This window comes from Phacochoerus africanus, chromosome 6, assembly GCF_016906955.1.
Source record: "Phacochoerus africanus isolate WHEZ1 chromosome 6, ROS_Pafr_v1, whole genome shotgun sequence".
NCBI classification, from domain to species: domain Eukaryota; kingdom Metazoa; phylum Chordata; class Mammalia; order Artiodactyla; family Suidae; genus Phacochoerus; species Phacochoerus africanus.
Window position 1 is genome coordinate 65,332,641 of NC_062549.1, and position 14,688 is coordinate 65,347,328.

A 14,688-nucleotide genomic window follows, 5' to 3' on the forward strand; every position below is an offset into this window, starting at 1 on the left:
TCTGATAAGTATGATACACACACATGAAATAATTTTAATTTTCTCAATTTTCTTATAATGAATTGTAAAATATTATTTCTGTGTCTTGATTATGCAATCCTGATCCTAAGTCATGGGCTCTGTTAAGGGAAGGAGGGGTATCATAACTGATGTCTGTTTGGCTCTGAAGCATAAGTTCAAGTCACCCAAATAGGAGAGGGATTGGCATTTGTAGTTTTCCTGCCAGGTTCTAATCATTTTCGATTGCTTATAGTTTTTACTAGTAATCCACTTAAACCAATGGGACTCAACCGGTGGCTTGCAGACCCCTATTTGAATACACATTTCTTAGTCATGTGGTCACATTTCTCTAGATTTCAGCTCAGCCCATCAGTTGGGTTTTTCTTTTTCGTGGAAGCGTATTTCTCCAATGTCATGTGATTTAATAGGAAAATGGTATTTTATAGGTAAAAAACATTTTACATACATTTTGGAACATAATTTGTCTTGAGCCGGAGGGATGTATACTTTGCATTATTCCATTAAAAATGTAAACAAATATATTTTGAATTAGTCGGAAGAGTCAGTCAATCTGACTTCTGGGTAGACATGTATATGCATCTTTGTATTACTTTTAATCATTTACTAAAATTTTTCAGACCTTTAGCTAATCCTTGATAGGCTCATGTAGTTGACTGCTCTAATTCAAAATAAGAATCTGACTGGGAGTTTCCTGGTGGCCTAGTGGTTAAGGATCTGGCATTGTCACTGCTGTGTCCCTGGCTGAGGTACTTCCCCAAAAGGAAAATGCCAAAACCAGTGGTAGAAACTCTAGGCTTATCTTAAAAAGTGCTTTAAAAAATAAGACATAATATGGCTCTTTCTAAAAATGTTCATACCATGTAGACTAGAGTGCAGTGGTACATACTGCTTCACTTCCTTAAAGATAAAAGAAATCCATTCTCTTTTGGATCAAGGCTGAAGTTAAGGCAGTCTTCACAACCTTCCCACGTTTACCACCATTGTCATTCGGCTAGATCATACTTGTATCCCCTGGCTTCTTGTCCCTCCTCTCCTCCCAAGCTTGTATAAGCCTATTAAACTTAGGTATTCAGTGCATTGAGGGACCCTGGCTTGCCCGTTAGGGTGGGCGATTGTGCCGTGGACCTCTCCCACAGCAGCCCCAGCCACCCCTGTCTGGGCCGTGATTCAAGGAAACACAGTAAGAGTGGACCTGATTTCCTTTTCCGCATTAGGGACCAATTATCACTATTTTGCCTCTGTCCTCTCCTCCGATGTAAAAGTACTTTTTTTTTTTTCTTTTTTAGCACACAGCATATAGAAATTCCCAGGCTAGGGGTCGAATCAGACCTGCAGCTGCCAGCCTATGCCACAGCATCTCAGGATCCGAGCCCCGTCTGTGACCTACACCACAGCTCACGGCAAGGCCAAATCCTTAACCCACTGAGCTTGGCCAGGGATCGAACCCACAGTCTCATGGTTCCCAGTGAGATATTATTTCTGCTGCACCACAATGGGAACTCCCATGTAAAAGTACTTTGATGAGTATGAGTGGTTCGTATGAGTACTCCCATATTATGAGAGGATTGGGCATGTTCATTATCCTATGTATGTTGTTTGATCATTAAATTTACATGACAGTTAATACAGTATATATTACTGTATGGTTAAAGAGCCATGTTAATACATGTATGTTAGTATGGTACATATTACTGTAGTAGTTAACAAAGTTAGATTCTGGGTGTGAATCCAGACTGTCACTTAATGTAAAATAGGGATAAGATAAATAGGGTTGTTATCAAATGAGATAATGTGTGTGAAGTGCTAAGCACTAGGTTTAACACTTGCTAAGAACTCAATAAACATCACTTGTTCTTAAAATCACTTTAATTTGAACCTTTGATACTTAGATGCTTGCTAATTTCTTTTATTATAATTATTTCATAATATCTGCTATATGTACTAAAGGTTTTTTTTAATTTAACATTACATATTTTGCTAAACAGCCTCAAATTTCACTGCAGTGTTTGGCAATCATATTCACTATCTGCTATATCCTAAGCTTTTTCCTATCAATTCAAGTATGAGAATGATTTTGCCATTTCTTCTTCTTTTCTGGTGAAGTATATTGTCATGTTAGCAAGGGAGGGGGTTAGCTTTAAAGATTCACCTTTTATGTCACATGCTGTTTTATCTTTATCATGACCTATCCTATGAACCCAGATGGTGTGGCTTTTCCCAGTATAATTTCTGTTTTGTTCATTCACCAGTTCATGTTACAGTAATTAGTGATTCTTCTTTTTTGGCAAGTGTTCTATAAATGTTTTTAGTCGTTAATCTTTTTTTAGCTAGGAATTTCATTAAAGGTCTTTTTGTTTTAATTTTACTGGAATATAGTTGACTTAGTATATTATGTTAGTTTCAGGTGTACAGTAAAGTGAATCAGGGGTGTGTGTGTACACACACACGTGTATCCATTTTCAAATTAAGGTCTGTTTTTTAAGCAGTAAATTTTCTATCAAAATACATGATATTGGTGGAGTTCCTGTTGTGGATCAGAGGGTTACGAACCCAGCTAGTATCCATGAGGACATGGATTTGATCCCTGGCCTAACTCAGTGAGTTTAAGCATCTGGCTTTGCCATGAACTGTGGTGTAGGTCGTAGATGTGGCTCGGATCCCGCATTGCTGTGACTGTGACGGGTTTGTGGTGTAGGCCAGTAGCTGCAGCTCTGATTAGACCCCTAGCCTAGGAACTTCCATGTGCTGCGGGTGTGGCCCTAAAAAAGCAAAAAAAAAAAAAGTAGTGGTTATGTTTTTGTGGAAAAACATAATAGATTTTAGTATCTTAAAAGTAGGAGATGGATGTTGTGTGTACTATTTAACAGTTTTCTTAGTTGTCCATATATTGGTGTTTGTAATACTACTAGAGGTCGACCATTTATTTATTTATTTATTTTAATTTTTTTTTTTGTCTTTTTGCTATTTCTTTGGGCCACTTCCGCGGCATATGGAGGTTCCCAGGCTAGGGGTCCAATCGGAGCTGTAGCCACCGGCCTACACCAGAGCCACAGCAATGCAAGATCCGAGCTGCGTCTGCAACCTACACCACAGCTCACAGCAACGCCGGATCCTTAACCCACTGAGCAAGGGCAGTGACCGAACCCGCAACCTCATGGTTCCTAGTCGGATTCGTTAACCACTGCGCCACGATGGGAACTCCCAAGATCGAACATTTAGACTATTGATTTGTTCTTCATTATTCTGTTGAAAGTAAAGGATGAGGTGTGGTGCCTGGCTCGGCACCAAACGTAGATAGGCCCTCAATCCTCTTTAAACTTTACCCTTTTGGAAATATTAGGGCCAAGAAGTATTTTTGCAATGTTAAGATTTATTTCCATTCTCTGAGCATGTATTTATAGCATTGGACCTTAAAGACTTGATCTTTATTTGATTTTGCTTTAGATGTACTTGCTAAGGAGGGCCTTGTTTCTAACTCTTTCTTCGTAGAGGTGTTGAATACAAAGGAATGACTTAGAGTAGATGTCTCCTGTCAGATTGTCTTCACACTTTATATTTGGCTTGTCCTCTGACCAATAAGTCTTGTGTTTAACACCTGAATCAGGGACACAGTGCAGTGAATTTGTTCTTTATTCAGGCATTTTAATTTCTCATTTACATATGGCATAGTTAGTACCAGTCATGAGACTGTACATGGCAGATCTCCACTCAGTGACAAAACATGGAAGTCTGTAATAAAAATTAGTATGAGGATTGTGGGTTTTACTGAGTTTGTCTTACTCTTTTTTTTTTTTAATTTTTCTTATTTTTTCCATTAAAACTGGTTTATAATGTTCTGTCAATTTTCTACTGTACAGCAAGGTGACCCAGTCATGTGTACATATATGTCTTATTTATTCGTTGCCTTGACATATTCTTTATTGTTTGAAGTTTGGGCATAATCTGAGACCTTACATTCTAATCCTAGCTTCGTATTTAAATATAAATAATAGTGAACTGTTACGCATCTAATCGCTATGTACTACTTCTTCATCTAAAATTTTACAAATAATAGTAATCTCTCTCTTATGTATTTTAGTAATGGGTAATTTTTTGCTCTAAACTCCTTAATTGTCTCTGGAATAAAATGTTTTTGAAATACTGCAAAATTAGTATACTTGCCATCAAATTTAACAATTTAGGCTTATATTATGTACAAGGTAGCATAATAAGCGCTTATACAGAATACAAAGATGAGTAATACACAGGCCCTGACATCAAAGAGCTTTTAATCATAGTGCTGAGCCACTTTCAAGGTTATAATATACTTAGGGTAAAATCAGTTCATAATGATAACCATGGTATATAAAAAATATACTAGTTTTTTACATTTGTGTCCTCAGTTTCTGATATACTGCTGGCACATATCAAACAATCAGTACATTTTTAATAGATTGGCTGAAAGGTGATGTTGGAGTAGTTGTGGTTTCTGTGTCTGTCTTATAAGAAGGGCTTAGGGAAGACTTCAGGAGGAGGCGGTTGTCGGAGGATCAGTAAGATCTGGGTGGGCAGAGAGTGGCACGGGAAGGGGAGGACTGCACGAGTGATGAGTCCCCACTGAAGTCTGAGCCTGGCTACTCCACTTTGGCCAGAACTTACACCACAGAGCTAGGGGCGTATTTGGTAGGAAAACCTGGAAAACTGGGTAGATCGCACAGGCTTCTGAATGCCAAATCCCTGTCTGGTTTCACAGGGAGTGAGAATAAGAGCCGGCGAAAGAGGACTGACATTTTTAGAGTCCCTACTCCATCCTGTGATAGATGGTTGTTTTATTATCACACTTAATCCTCGCATTGGTACTGTGTGGTGATTTCTATCCACATGTTCCATAGGAAGGAACCAGGGCACTATTTGATACTTGAGCATAGGCTCAGTGGAGAAACGGAGAACTCTGACGTGGGGAGAAGTTCCTGGAGAAGCTGACTTTAGAGATGAGGAACTCCCAGCAGTTGCAGAGGAATCAGAAAGAAAGTAATGTGATCATGAGAAACTACAGAAGTCGAGTTTAAAGATCTTGGAAATGGATTGGGTTTGAAGATGGAGAGAGAGAGCAGAGTTACAGAACATTTACCTGGTGATAGAAAGTGAGAAGCAGGAGATAGAGGAGGAGTAGCTTTCTCAGGAGGTGAGGGGTCTGGTTTTGGACATGTATGGGAGAGAGATCTGTGAGGCATTGAAAGTTGGGCCCTGAAGCTCCAGTGATGTCTTGAGGCTGGATGTGTATGTACATCAGGTCCCATTTTTACAGATGTTGGTAGATGGAGCCGCATCAGCAGATCCGACCTGCACACAGTAGCTTTACATTGAGAAGCAAAACCACGGATGTCCTTCAAGTACTAGCCACATTGTGTCTTTTACTCATTTACCTGTGGTGTCGCGCTCTAGATTGTAAGATCAGAAGGGTAACGATTTTATCTGACTGGTTCACTGCTGTAGCCAGTGTCTTCACTTGGTAAGGACCTCAATGAAGTGTTGAGGGATCCATGAATGGAAATCATAGTGATTTGCAAAGCGGCCCTTTTTCTCTTTTTATATAAACTTATTAAACAGCTGAATCTCTTTTTATATAAACCTATTAAACAGAGCTTTGTACCCCTAATAATGCCTTCCCTCTTGTAGCATATGCATAAAGTTTTATTTACAGCAACACCCAAGGGGAAAAACAAGGGATTTTGGGACTCAGCTGGTCTGAGGTTGAAATTTTGTTCTGACTGATCGGCCTCTGATTAGGTTACCTAACTTCTCTCTAAGCCTCATTTTCCTTTGCTGTAAAATAGGGATAAATTAATACCTATGTTACAGGGCTGCTGGGAGGATTAAAGTGATATTGTGTGTCAGAGTGGCTGGCATATAATTTGCACCCAATAAATAACTGGTGTTTTGCAATCTCTCTATTGTGTAATGTTGAATAAGTTACTTAACTTCACTAAGTCTCAGTTTTTTAATCCTGAAAAGGGGAAGATGAAGCCAGTCTCATACAGCATTTGGAGGAACCAATGGGATACCACATGCAAAACCCCTCACTGGCACAGTGCCTGTGTACTTGGGATCATCAAGCATGAGTGCGCTCTGTTCTTTGCGTGTAGAGTGTAATGGTTAAGGGTGCAAACTCTGGAACCAGACTGCATGCGTGAATTCAAATCCTGGTCCTTTTACTTACCAGCTTTGGCTGACCTTCCTGTGCCTCAGTAACTGGGGGATATGGTAGTACTACTCCAATAATATTGCTGTGAGGAAAATAAGTAAGAATATCAGTAGAAAAGCTTAGGCCTGGAGTTCCCTGGTGGCTCAGCAGGTTAAGGATCCAGCATTGTCACTGCTGTGACTTCGATAACTGCTGTGGCGCAGGTTCGATCCCTGGCTCGGGAACTTATGCATGCTGCAAGTGTGGCCAAAAAAAAAAAAAAAAAAAAAAACCTTAGACCAGTACCTGGTACATGGTAAGCACTAAGTGTGTGTGATTTTTTTTTTTTTAAATGTGTCTGTTGCTTTTTTTTCTCTATATAGTCCCTTAAATGGTTTTGCCCTGATATAATCTGAGTAAGATGCCTTGCTTGTAAAGAATGAGGTTTCTTTATGAAATTGGTCATGCTTAAAGGTGAAATAGAATTAGACAGTTGACCTGACTGGACCATGTAGCCCTGCTCTTCAGTCTTCCATGTACAGCAGTGAAAAAGCTACCCTGGTTCCCATTGCAGTCAAGATCCACTCCAGAGCAGTGACAGCCTGGGTTTGGTCTTCTCTTTGAAAACCTGTGTCAGTTTGCTTCCATTTCTTGCCTGCCTCCCCACCCCCGCCACCCCAACCCTGTTCTGCTAACAGGTTTCTAGGAATAGCTGGGGTTGTAGCATGAGTAGAACCCAGGAGGAAGGAACAGAACTGGAGAGACAGTCGAAACCTTCTTCTCCTGCTGGGGAAGCTTTACTAGCGAGTCATTTTTCTAACAACAAAACTCTAAGAATATATCCCTCATCGTGCCCCTTGATTCTTCATTCCCATCAAGAGTAAAAGGTCTGTCTTCAAAGAACGACAGTTTATTCTATCACGGAAGGCTTGCTTGGATCTTTATTCATCTCTAAAACAGGCTTAAGAAAGAGAGGTGGCTGCCTCAAAGCCACACATTCAATTTCCACTCCTGTAGCTGCTAATGTTGCAAAATCTGCCCTGTTGCGGTGGCATCTCTCCACTGGCATAGGTTCTTCTGGATGATCTCTGTGTGACGCGTGGCCACCCCATGTCTCTCTTCCAGGCTCATCCTGGTGTGAGATGGCAAGCAGGCATCACCTCTGGTGCCAGGTCCTCTTGTTAGAGCCATGGCCTGGAGCGCCCCGGGGGGGAGAGGGGGGAGGAGGGGCCATGATCAGGCCCGGAAGTGATTAAGTAGCCCTGTCTGCAGACCTGCAGGTCTGCGGTGCAGGGGCGATGGCGCAGTTCCAGCACACGGTGGTGCGCTTGCCAAGCCTCATGGATTCCGTGGTTGGGTCCAGCCTTGAAAGCCTTGGTCTCCTTTTGTCCCAGTGTTTTTGCTTTTGAATTAGTGTCTATCACTTATTTGATTCCGCCGTAAAGTGGAAGTGAATCAGGATTCATCCATGGGCTTGGATTAAATAGACTTGCCCATGCCTGCTTTTCATAGCTTGCTTCAGGGAGCTCTTAGATGCCTAAACTCTTCTTAGTTCTCTCACTTCTGAGATAGTGATTGCTCTTTAACCTTTTTGTTGAGCTTCTATTGCTTAGTTGGCACCTGGTTTTATCTTCTGTTTAGTAAATTTGGGGTAACATTGGACTATTGATAAACTAACATGAATCTCTGGAAACTGTGGGCACACAACACCCCTGTGAACTAATCGAGGTCATTATAGAACAGACCAGATGTCTCCTTCCTAAAGAATTGGTCATGTGTGTGTGTGTTGTCCTTTGGCTTCCTTTCGTAGAGGCTAGAGATAATTTTTAGTCTAACCACTGAATTTTAAAAGCTTACTTTTGTTTTGTTTTCTTAAGAATGAAAGTAAATGTTAACATCTTGGCAGCTGACAAAGAACATTGAGGCACTAATGAAAATGTAGACAATATAATCAAAGTTCAATATGAGGACATTTTGACATTTTGTAACTAAGGTATGTCTTACTAGAATTTTAAGAAAATTGTGGTAAAATATTCATAATAAAATGACCACTTTAACCACATTTAAGTGTACAGGTCTGTGACATTGGGTATAGTCACATTCTTGTACAACCATCACCAATATTCATCTCCAGAACTTTTACATCTTCCCCAGTCGAAAATCTGTACCTTTTAAACACTAATGACCCATTCTTCCACCTCTCTCCCCTCCCCTGTGAATTCCCTGGCCACCATCATTCTTCTTTCTGCCTGGAGGAAATGGACTGTTCTGGAAGCTCACACAAGAGATTCTAGTGTTTTTGTGACTTTTTGCGCTTAGCATGTCTTCAGGCTTCATTCATCTTGTAGCATAATTGAAAGTTTCCTTCCTTTTCATAGCTGAATAATATTTCATTGAGTATGTGTTTACACACACACACCACATTTTATTTATCTGTCAGTAGACACTTAGGTTGGTTGTGTATGTGTGTTTACACACACACACATTTTATTTATCTGTCAGTAGACACTTAGGTTGGTTGCACCTTTTGGCTATCATGGAAAATGTTGCTGTGAACATAGGTATACAAATATCTGTGCAAGTCCCAGCTTTCAGTTCTTTCAGGTATCTACCTAGAAGTGGAATTCCTGAGTTACATGGTTATTCTGTGTTTAATTTTTTGGAAGAGTCGTCTTACAGTTTCCACAGCAGCTGTGCCATTTTACATGCCGCCAGCAATGCGCAAGGGTTCCGTTTTCTCCACATCATTGCCAGTATTTACTCTAGTCTTTTGATAGTATCCATCCTAATAGTAAGTAGTATCTTATTTTGGTTTTGTGGGGGTTATTTTGCTTTTGCATGGAAGAGCCCAGGCTAGGGGTCTAATCAGAGACACAGCTGCCACCCTACATCACAGCCACAGCAACACGGGATCCAAGCCGCATCTGCAACCTACACCACAACTCACGGCAACGCTGGATCCTTAACCCACTGAGGGAGGCCAGGGATCTAACCTGCAACCTCATGGTTCCTAGTCGGATTCGTTTCCGCTGCGCCATGATGGGAACTCCTTATTGTGGTTTTGATTTGCATTTCCATAATGACTAATAATGTTGAACATCTTTTCATATGCTTTTTGGTCATTTGTGTATCTTCTTGGAGGAAGTGTCTTTTCATGTTCTTCGCCCATTTTTTATATCTGGTTTTTTGTTGTGTTATAGCTATTCTTTATACTTGATATCAACCCTTTATCAAATAAATAAAGTTTGCAAATGCTTTTTCCCATTCCATAGGTTGCCTTTATATTCTGTTGATAGTATCCTTTGATGCATAAAAACTGTTCATTTTGATGAAGCCCATTGTATCTGTTTTTTTCTGTTGTTATCTGTGCTTTTGGTGTCTTAGCCAAGAAGTCATTGCCAAAGCCAGTGTCATGAAGCTCCCCCCCTCCACCCTGTTTTCTTATAAGAGTTTTATAGTTTCAGCTCTTATGTTTAGGTCTTTGATCTACTTTGAATTAATTTTTACATATGTAAGGTAAGAGTCCAACATCATTTTTTTCATGCGGCTCTCCAGTTTTCCCAGAACCATTTGTTGAAAAGACAGATGTTAAGGCCCCATTGAATGATCTTGACACCTGTGTCAAAAGTCATTTGCCTCTATGTGTGAGAGTTTACTACTGGGCTGTGTTACACTTAAGGTTAGGCATCTTACTCTACGTATACTCTCATCATTTCTCACTGATTATTGCTATACCTTTCTAACTCCTTCCAAATAGTATCATTTCTTGAAGTTCATGCCTACGGAAATTTATCTTTTTCAGAAGAACATTCTTGTATTCATTCAACTGCTCAGAACCTTTCCTGGGCCCCTCATTCCCTACAAGATGAATTCAGCCTCCTTAGCTCCACAGGCAAAGCTCCCCCTGGCCTGGCCCATGCACCCTCTGCAGCCTCTTCTTCCACCACCATCTCGTAGCACTTTTTGCTGTGGTCTTGTGGATTTCCTTGCAGCCCAAGTGAGAAATGTGCTGTCACGCTTCCCTGCTTTTGCCCTTTCTCCCTTTCCTCGCACACTGGATGGAATCCTGCTGAAAGTCCTTCCCAGCCCTTCCCAGCAGTCTCTCTCTTGGGCTCATAACAGCCCATCTTGAGGTGGCATTTCTGATCGCATTGTATAAGTTTTGTCTGCTTCTCTGTTTGCCCTTGAGGCCTCTAGAGGGCAGGGATTGCCGACCTGTTCTTTTCGGTGTTCTCAGTGCCTCACTTAGTGCCTTGCACCACATTGCTACAGAATAAATATTTGTTGAATGAAATGAATTCATCTGAAGCTACAAAAGAAAAAGAGCAAGAACGAAGTGAAAGACATCAGGTCAGACATCCACAAGTGGTTTTCCTTTGTTATAAACTATTGCTGTGGCCTGTTGGGCTTTAAGGAAAGATTACTCCCCCCTCCCAGGGTATTTCCCCTCTTTTCTTTCTTTCAAAAAAAAAAAATTAATGTATTGTTGATTTACAGTTTTGTGCTTATTTCTGTAGTATAGCAAAGTGCCTTAGTTATACACGTATATACATTCTTTTTTTTTTTTTTTAAAGTATTCCTTTCCATTGCAGTTTATCCCAGGACATTGGATATAGTTCACTGTGCTGTAGAGTAGGAGCTCACTGTCTCTCCATTCTAAATGCAGTAGTTTGCATCTGCTACCCCCAAACTCCCAGCCTATCCCTGTCCCTCTTTCCACCCCCCTGGCAACCACAACTCTGTTCTCTATGTCCGTATGGCCGCTTGTTTTGTAGATAAGTTCATTTGTGCCATATTTTAGATTCCACAAGTAAGTGATATCATATGGTATTTGTCTTTCTCTTTCTGACTTCACTTAATATGAGACTCTCTAGTTGCATCCATGTTGCTGCGTATGGCATTATTTTGTTCTTTTTTATGGTTGAGTAGTATTCCATTGTATCTGTGTACCACATCTTCTTAATCTGTTTATCTGTTGATGGAATTTAGGTTGTTTCCATGTTTTAGCTATTGTGAAGAGTGCTGCTGTGTACATTGGGGTGCATGTTCCCTTTGAGTCATCATTTTGTCTGGATATATTCCCAGGAGTGGAATTGCTAAATCAGATGGTAATTCTATTTTTAATTTTATGAGGCACCTCCATTCTGTTTTTTATAGTGATTGCATTAACTTATATTGCCACCAAGAGTGTTCCCTTTTCTCTACACGCTCTCCAACATTTGTTATTTGTAGACTTTTTAATGATGGCCAATCTCAGTGATTTCTCTAATAATTAGTGATGTTGATTTGATTATACTTTATGTGCCTACTGGTCATCTGTATGTCTTCTTTGGAGAAATGTCTGTTTAGAATTTCTGCCCATTTTTCAATTAGGTTGTTTGGTTTTTGTTGTTGAGTTGTATGAGCTGTTGGTTTATTTTGGAGATTAAGTCCTTGTTGGTTGTATTGTTTGGAAATATCTCCCATTCTGTAGGTTGTCTTTTTTTTCATATTTCCTTTGCTGTGCAAATGCTTGTGTGTTTGAATGTCTCATTTATCTATCTTTGTTTTTATTTCTATTGTCTGGGGAGACGGACTTAAAACATTGGTATGATTTATGTCAGAGAAGGTTTTCTGTATGCTTTCTTCTAGGAGTTTTATGGTGTCATTTCTTATGTTTAAGTCTTTAAGCCATTTCGAGTGTATTTTTGTGCATGGTGTGCAGGTGTGTTCTAGTTTCATTGATTTTCATGCAGCTGTCCAGCTTTCTCAGCACTACTTGCTGAAGAGACTATCTTTTTCTTATTTTATATTCTTGCCTCCTTTGTCAAAGATTAATTAACCATAGGTGTGTGGGTTTATTTCTCGGCTCTCTGTCCTATTCCCTCTTTTCTTATGTTTGATACTGTGTTATGCCGTCTTCCAAACAAGGATAAGTAATCTTAATGATACTATGAAAGGAAGAAATGACTAATGAGAAGGCCAAAAAAGAAAGAGCTGAGGTGAGCAGAAGGGGAAAGAAATAATCCACCTCATTCAAGAGCATTTAACAAGTGACACTTGAAATTGAGGCAAAACTGGCTTAGGTGCAAAGATATAAGGATGTGCTATGAGAGATGCAGTCTCATAGACAAACACGAGACACATGTTCCTTCACACCTTTTGTCACGAGTGCCTCTTGTGCCTGTCGAAATTTAGAATAGATGAATAATTATTTGCCTCAGAATATAGCATTTCCACAAAGAGAAGCTTTTTGCCTGTTCTGTTTATATGGCCAAATTTGTGCATAAATGAAAGCTTTCAGTCAGATCTTAGTTAAAACAGGTTGTCAAAAAACAAACAAACAAACAAACAAGGGAGTTCCCATTGTGTCTCAGTGGAAACAAATCCTACTAGTGTCCACGGGGATATGGTTCGATCCCCGGCTTCACTCAGTGGGTTAAGGATCCAGCGTTGCCGTGAGCTCTGGTGTAGGTTGCTGATGTGGCTCGAATCCCACGTTGCTGTGGCTGTGGTGTAGGCCATCAGTTGTAGATCTGATTCCTAGCCTGGGAACTTCCATATGCCTCAGGTGCAGCCCTAAAAAGCAAAAACAAACAAAAAACAAGTCTCATTACTGTATCAGTTAACTGCGTTGCATTCTGTTAGGACCAGTGAGAACAGTGAGCCAGGCTCTTGCAGTCCTGTAAGTGTGACTGTCACTTTCTCTTGTCTCTGGGAGAAGTTTTTACATAGAGGGTCCAGAGAATAGCAGAGTCAGAAGAGCAAATCTGGTTTATCTGTCAGAGTTTAAGAAGGTGTATTTAAAGTGTATTTAAGGCCTATAACCATCAGGGCCAAAGGGTATGGCTCCTCCATTTTGTCCTTGGGACCTCAATTCTAACATTGTAAAGATGCAGTATGATCTAGTCTCAGCCTTTGGTTTCTTTTTGAACTCTGGATAACTGGCAGGTTTCCTCCTTAACTAATATGCAGGTGATTCTGAAGTTATATCTTTGAAGAAAGTCTGACTGGAGACTGTGAAGTTACTCAAGCAAGGCTGGGCATTTGATATGGAAAGCTTCAAGAGTACTAGGATGAGATGGCTCCCACATTCTTTTTATCCCCACGATTTTATAGCCCTTAAATGTCATTGATCCTATCAGACACCTTTTAGGGGATAATGCTAATTTCAGAGGGCTGGCCTTTGGCGTTTTTAGAATCCTGAGGAAGAAAAGGTCTAAATCCCGACAGATTGCTAAGGTTCTCATTCACTCTGGCTAACAGATCACCTAGGAATTGCAGTTGTAACCTAGTGGTCCTCCAGTGACTTCAAAGAATAAATGCACCTCTTAAAGGTGGCTTACTTGAGAGTGGTTTACATGTGCACTAATTGGAAAGTATCTGATCCGGTAGTTAAAGCCTCTAAAGTCCTTGGATGAAGTACAGATGCTGAGATGGAAATGTAGCGTGCTATTTGTATATTATTTCATTTCATGAAGTGGCAACTTGGCAGAGTCATGTTTAGAAGTGATTGTACTCTCGAGTCCTTCTCCTCAGCTGTCTTTTGTGTGGGTATAATCTACTGCAGTGGTGTCATAGACATTTATGCACTACTGTTTGCATAAGCCTTTTATTGGAAATAACCCAACAAAATAGCACTCACTGCTAGCTTAGCACAGTTGGGCCTTCTCAAAGGCCTGTTTCCTTACACATCAAAAGAATGAAATTTCTAGTTAGTGTTAGCAGACTGACGTCCAGAGGCAGGATGTTCACAGATAGGCCTTTTTTCTCTCCCTGGCTTACATCTTGAGGAAGGAGGTCATAGGTCCAAGTGACAAATGCTGTGGACACGAGTGCCTAATGAAAACAGCCAATTTAATTGAGTATTATTACTGTCCACCGTATTAATTAGGCAACATATTCCCTATTACATTAAAATATATTTAACATTAAAAATATATTTAAAGCTAGATACTATTCCATGATACGTTACCAGGTTTTAAAAACCTGGTACTTTGATATAATAAAGAATTACCGTGCTAATGGTTTAACAAATTGATATCATAAACGACCTAAAGTTTGTTCACACTCTGCAACTTGTTAAATGTGGCACCTTTAGAGTTCATCTAATTGTTTTTTCTTTGTTTTTTTTGTTTTTGTTTTTGTTTTTGTCTTTTCTAGGGCCGTACCCGTGGCATATGGAGGTTCCCAGGTTAGAGGTCCAATCAGAGCTATAGCCACCGGCCTACGCCAGAGCCACAGCAACGCGGGATCCAAGCCATGTCTGCAACCTACACCACAGCTCACGGCAACGCCAGATTCTTAACCCACTGAACGAGGCCGGGGATCGAACCCGCAACCTCATGGTTACTAGTCGGGTTTGTTAACCACTGAGCCATGAGCGGAACTCCTGATTTTTAATCATGTGAATAAATAAAATGTATGGTCTTAGTGTATCAAGAAATCTTTGCAGATTAAAGATTTGTCCCTTTTGTTGGTACAGTGTACTCTATTTTTTGAAATTTGTATAATGGAAATTTAGA

General features: G+C 40.2%; 1 protein-coding gene across 4 annotated transcripts in view; it reads left to right on the top strand.

The window, feature by feature from the left end:
* NCOA2 (nuclear receptor coactivator 2) overlaps window positions 1-14,688 on the top strand; it is a 295,381-nt gene that overhangs the window by 135,877 nt on the left and 144,816 nt on the right. Inside the window, exon 1 of one of the 4 annotated variants that reach the window (XM_047783779.1) lies at window positions 6,585-8,177. The exons of the other annotated variants lie outside the window; for them this stretch is intronic. The gene's annotated coding sequence lies outside the window, so the exon portion shown is untranslated. Of the gene's footprint in view, window positions 1-6,584; window positions 8,178-14,688 lie in introns of those variants that run through there. 4 annotated transcript variants of the gene reach the window in all.